Here is a 6,828-nt window from a genome sequence, read left to right on the forward strand (position 1 = left end):
ATAGAGCCCCCCCCCCTACACACAACAAATATATAATAAAAGCACATTGGATATGAGCAGAAAGAGGATTATGAAAATAAATGCTGGTGACCTGTCTGATGGCACGGTCTACCACCCTGTGAGGTCATTCATACCCATGGGAGCCCAACCCCCCACCACATGGACCCCTTGGTCTACGGGGCCGACATGAACCAAAAAAAGGGTTCCCAGTTCGTTTACTTTTATTAATAATAATAATAATAATAATAATAATAATAATGATAATAATAATAATAATCATGTTATTGTTATTGTTGTTGTTGCTCTTGTTGACAGCTCTTGTTGTTTCTCTTGCTATTATTGCTATTATTTGTAATTATAACAATATTGTTATTAAGATTACATTTTTTTCACATACATTCGTCGATGGTTGAGATGATTTTTTTTCAAGTCGTGCTCGAAAAGTCTGTGCCTCGTAGTACTGCAGCAACTTGTCGCCAGATTAGTGGGTTCTAGAGTGTCCAGTCCTGACCACTGCTGAAGTCGGAAAGGATTAAAAACTGCTCACCAGTAAAACGATTGCGTAACGTACAGGAAGGGTTTCACAACCACCCTCTTCTTTTTAAATGTTGATAGTATGAATGTTGTTGAAATATATATATATATATATATATATATATATATATATATATATATATATATATATACATATATATATATATATATATATAGCCAAAACATAGAATATATATATATATATATATATATATATATATATATATATATATTATTGCCAAAACATAGAATATTAACACCATAATTATTGTCACTGGTGTAAGGCCTCTTTGCGGACTTCCCAGCGTTGGAAATACTATGTAAATACTCAGTAAGCAACATATTGACAATATACATAATATCGGCTATGTAAATACTGTACATGAATATTTTTTTCTACCATTGTCGATGTAGATATTGGAAATATAATAAACTGACAATTCTATATTGTCAAGACACTTTAACATATTAACAATGTATATAATGTTGACAAGAAATATTGACATTATAAATACTCTCAATAGACAAAATATTGATATTTTAGAAACTATCAACAAACTAAATATTGACATAAATACTGTATATAGACAATATTTTTTGGCAATGTAGATATTGTAAATAGAAAAAATACAATATCAAGACACTGTAGCATATTAAGACTATAATGTCAACAGACAAAAAATATTGACGTTACACATACTATCCATAGACAAAATATTTAGAATTTAGATACAGTCAATAGACAAAATAGTGACATAAATACTGCCAACAAACAAAATATTGACACTAAAAACATTTAATATTCGAAATAATGATACTGTAACTAATACCAATAAGATATCAATTTTCTGATGCCCCCTGTGGATCATCCCGTGACCTTTGTGTGTGTGTATATATATATATATATATATATATATATATATATATATATGTATATATATATATATATATATATATATATATATATATATATAATTAAATTTTCTACATCCTGTAGCACCTTCTCCTAATTCTGGCTGTTGCCGTTAGGTATTTTATTCATTTCGGTGGCTCCCTGCCCCTCGATAGGGAAAGAGGTCCTACTCAAACTTGATCGACTCCTCCCGTCTCGATTTTCCCCCTAACCTTATAGGGTGGCTGCCGCCGGACGATTTTATTAATCTGTGTGGTGTCACCTATGGGTGGGGCAGAGACGGGCAAATCGTCTCCTGCCGAAAGCTCATCAGCACCCCATTTCTCCAGACGGGAAATCCTTCTTGGGACGGACTTGGTCACGCTCCTTCCTGCACTTGGCACTGATCTCGGGCTAGGTGACAACACAGCCAATCCCCAATCACGAACGATTGGCACGGCCGACGATCACGCCGTTCACCAAGGCCAAACCATGAAGAGTGATAAAACCATTTGACGAAACCCTAAGAAGTGGGACAAGAAGAGCCACCCGGTACAAATAGGCGAGGGAAGTTCAATTGACTCCCACCCTATAATGCTCGATACTGCGTCCGTGTGCCCTGTCTAATAGGTCCTACATTACGTGCAAAGCTCCCTTCAGTGCTTTGTGTCTGCTAAGGTGATTAGGGTCATCCCCATACGAAAAAGTAAGAGCCTGGATGCGTGGGTAAGATGTGACAGATCACATATATAGATTGTATAGATTGGGGCCTTAGACATCTCGTTCAGATGCTCCCCAGTGGGACTTCAGTCGGCCTAGGGAATGGTCTCGTTGTCGAATTGTTGGAAAAATGTATAAATAAATAAATGAAAAAATCCCACTGTCGGAGGAAGTAAATTGATGAAGAATAGAATTAACCGTATATTTCGACCACCCTCTGTGGTCCTCTTCAGCTGATAGTTACATGGTGCACAAGTAAGTGTTATATAGTCGGTACAAAGAGATACATGTTCCCATTGTATCCCTTTATACCGACTATAACACTTGTACACTATGTAACTATCCGCTGAAGAGGACCACAGAGAGTGGTCGAAATATACGGTTAATTCTATTCTTCATCCGTTTACTTTCTCCGACAGTGAGATTTTTTTCATCTTACTTATGTGTCATGACATAATCCCTCTCTGAAATAGATAAATAAATAAATAAAAGAATAGTGATAGAGACTCACCTTTTACAAAAACAATGCTTCTTGTTATACCTTTCCTGTCGCCAGCCAATTTTATTCAGCTGATCAAGTGTGAGAAAGTTAACTTTGATGAATAATCTACTTTCATAATATACTCGTGTGTACACACACACACACACACACACACACACACACACACACACACACACACACACATGTATACACGTGTGTGTGTGTGTGTGATTCACCATGGTCTTGGATCGTTTGTTAGACTCGTGATCAACAATTATTTCCCTCCCGGAAGAGAGCTCAGAGCTCATAATATATGACCGATCTATAGGTAATGCTGTGACCTTACACGCACACACACACACCCAACTCCCGCCCTAAGAGTTGGAGTAACGACTCGCAGCGCAGCGATACTGAAATGATTTCAGCGTGTGTATTTACCTAGTGTATTCACCTTGTATTCTCCTTGGTCTTTGGATCACGTGTTGGACTCGTGATCGACAGCTATTTCCCTCCCGGAAGAGATAAGAGCTCGTATGACCGATCTATGGGTAATGCTATGACCTTTCACACACACACACCAACTCCCCGCCCACGAGAGTCAGAGTAACGACCCGAAGCACAGCGATACCGAAATAATTTCGGCACTGGGTAGGATTCGAACTGGGTACTGGGAGCACCATCGTACTTCCCAGTCCAGCGCTCTACCAACTGTGCCACCGAGTATGTATTGCCACTGAGTGGGTGCGTGTGTGTGTGTGTATGTATGTTTGTATGTATAGCATATCACTGTATTCGTAGTGCACAAACCAATTTGGTTTAGTTTTAATATTAGCAACTCCTTCCGCTTGGGAATCATCTCTTAAAATGGGAGAATAATGATTAATTTTCATATCTAAACTCCCCGGGACAACCTTTAGGGCGACTAAAACCACTTTTCGTTAACCCAAACAAGATACATGAAATTAAGTCTCTCCAGTAAGGATATTACAGAGAAAATTGAGATATTTATTAGCACGCGTGGGTTGCACAGTCACCCGTTTTTTGTTCCTGCCATGATTGAGTCGCTTTGGCTTAGACGACGACATCAACATCTTCGGTTCGGTAACGACTTTTACAGATTCTGAGATTTTATTGTAGCTAATACTGAACGATTTCTTTATGTGTGGAGGACAAATTCAATCAAGATCCCAGGAGATCCAGTTTCGTCCTAAGTCATTTTCCTCGTCTGTTGATAACCGCTTAGAAATTACCAGAACGAAAGACTTGAAAGGCGTCACCGCAGTTACTGTTAGCGGAAGTGTCGTGTCGTCCTGGTTTCCCGTCATCGAAACGCGAAGACGATATTAGTGTTACGTATTCGCATGTACATTAACTCACCTTTTTCTATTGCACATGGGCCGTGATCATGGAATCACGAGTTAAAGACAAGTTCACGCCTACAATTGTCCGGATCAGGGAAAGGCAGGAGTTCAGTCTTTTCTTGTTTATTCTGCTTAGCGAACATGAGGATTTTACACGTGTGTTCAACACCAATGCTAGGGTTACTCTCTCTATGCGAGGTATGGCGAGCGACGCCGGGACCCCCCCCCCCCTGGCGTCCCCCCAATGCATACCCTCGCTACATACCCCCTTGCTTATGCTTCGACTCTCCGATTCACGCATCACTTACACGCATACCAACCATCCAGGCACACTATGCAACATTCATACAAGCAATTTCGCCACATTAGTTTGAGTTAGAATATTCTTGATATAATCCTGTATGGGCTTGAGATTGCTTTATTTATTTATTTATTTTATTTTATTTTATTTTGTTAAATTTTAATCTATTTTTATTTTTTAGGGAAACGAGCCTGGTTAAGGCTTCAATAATTTAACCCGTTTGGAGTAACCCCTACGAAGTAAAAAGGTTGGCTACCATGACTCTCCCCCCGTCTTCCCACCGAAGGATTTTTGTCTTTGTCGGGAGATTCATCAGAAGTGGTTGTGAAAGTAATAATAATAATAATAATAATAATAAAAAAGATAATTTGTCAGGGATGTGGTCTGGGACCTCGTTTTGATGGTATAAAGCCTCACCACAGACTCGCACTGCAATCAGCCAATCAGATCCCTGCTCGCGTACAAACTCCTTGCGTACGTGGAAGTAGCAATCACCTCCCACGAGACGCTACTCACTAGAAGTTCACAAATTAGTTCAACCCACGAATGAGTTCCTGGCTGGGTCGACTGCGCTCCCGGATGAGTTTCACGTTTTGTATAGAAGTCCTGTGTAAACCCAAAAGGAGGAATCAACGAACAAGACAATCTCCAATACATTAGACCATATGATTTAATATTGTAAAAGATATAACCGTATGTCCTCTTAGGATTAATGGGTAGAGACCCACACAAGTTGTAATCTTATAAATCATTAAAAAAAGAAAAGCCGTTGTCCTGATGCTCCTCTCACTTCGACGTCCTTTCTCTGTTCCTCGGCAATTGTAATTGTTATTTCGAACTATGTGTTCTTGTCATTATCTGCACTTCATGTATATTGATTCAATGCCGAATAAAATTGTTATTATTATTATTATTATTATTATTATTATTATTATTATTATTATTATTATCATTATCATCATTATCATTATTATCATTATCATCATTATCATCATCATCCCCATTGTCTTATTTAACATTCACCCTCTCCCTCCCTCCCGAGAAGAAGGTGTGCAGGGATAAGTAAAATTGCCTGGTGGCAGCTAGAAAGAGAATTATTGAACCACGTGGTACGGAAAGTTAATTTTTTTTAATGTGTTACATATATATATATATATATATATATATATATATATATATATTACTGTAATATTAAATTGAATTTAATCAAGTACAGTTACTTTTTACTAAAATGTTTACTGCACTTTAATGCAATGTCTGCCTAAATTCATTTATTTATTTGATTATATATCTATTTATTCATTTTAACCATTTTTGCGTGACAAAATAGTTTCAGTATGCCAACAGTTACCTGTGGGCCTATTGTATTGGTAAATCTACCCTCCCCCCCCCCCACAACAAGGACTCATCCGATCGGCGATCAAGGATTTATGCAATTCCCCTTGGCTGCCGCCAATCTATTTCACTCAGTTCAGAAGAGATCTCCTGTGTAGTGAAAAGATTGAGGATGAGGTAGATTGACGATGATGACATGATGATGATGATGATGACGATGATGTTGATAACAATGATGATTATGATGATGGTGATGATGATGATGATGGTGGTGGTGGTAATGATGATGATGATGATGATGTTGATGATGGTGATTACAAAGGATTACAAAGGCGGAGCATGTTGATAACAATGATGATTATGATGATGGTGATGATGATGATAATGGTGGTGGTGATGGTGATGATTATGATGATGATGGTGATTACAAAGGATTACAAAGGCGGAGCATGCCGACGGGAGACCCTTTGGTCCATAACTAGGTCGGATGCGGAAAAATTATAATGATGATAAATTGATTTTAAAAAATTATAATAATATAAATAATTAAATAAATACATATGTGTAGTTAGATAATAAACAAACAGGTAAATAGTAAATAATGATAAATTGACAGATAAGTACTAATAAATGAAAACCAAGCTAATAACAAACAAACAAATAATAACAAACAAATATTATAAAAGAAATGGCAGTCATTACAGCATTTTGCCTAGGTGATGTTGACGATGATGGTGATGATGGTGATGGTGGTGGTGATGATGATAATGATGGTGATGGTGGTGGTGATGATGATGGTGATGGTGGTGATGATGATAATGATGATGACGACGATGATGCGAAAAGTAAACAAGGAGGAAGTGAAAAAGACGAGGGGCTTGTGAGAGAATCCGCTCGGCGGCGCAACGAGATTACAATAATTACACGAGTTATTCCTTAAATAGGCAAAGGGAGCCCACGTGAACGAAGCCGGACGTTTTGTCGGGCCCGGACACATTTTTTTTTTTCATCTTTGGCCACAACATTTCCTCTTGTGCCACTTAAGACCCAGTCACAACAAGCTTACGACCTGTTTCCGATCACCTTCGACCGAAAATCAAGCGATCGGTCGGCGACACAAAACCTATGCAAGGAATTGAAATGGAAAAAGTTAATGTGGTTGATAAGATGAAAATCTATGTACTGGGGACTATTCAGTGTGTGT

The sequence above is a fragment of the Oratosquilla oratoria genome, chromosome 32, assembly GCF_046742065.1.
Source record: "Oratosquilla oratoria isolate Oo_2021 chromosome 32, ASM4674206v1, whole genome shotgun sequence".
Taxonomy (NCBI): Eukaryota; Metazoa; Arthropoda; class Malacostraca; order Stomatopoda; family Squillidae; genus Oratosquilla; species Oratosquilla oratoria.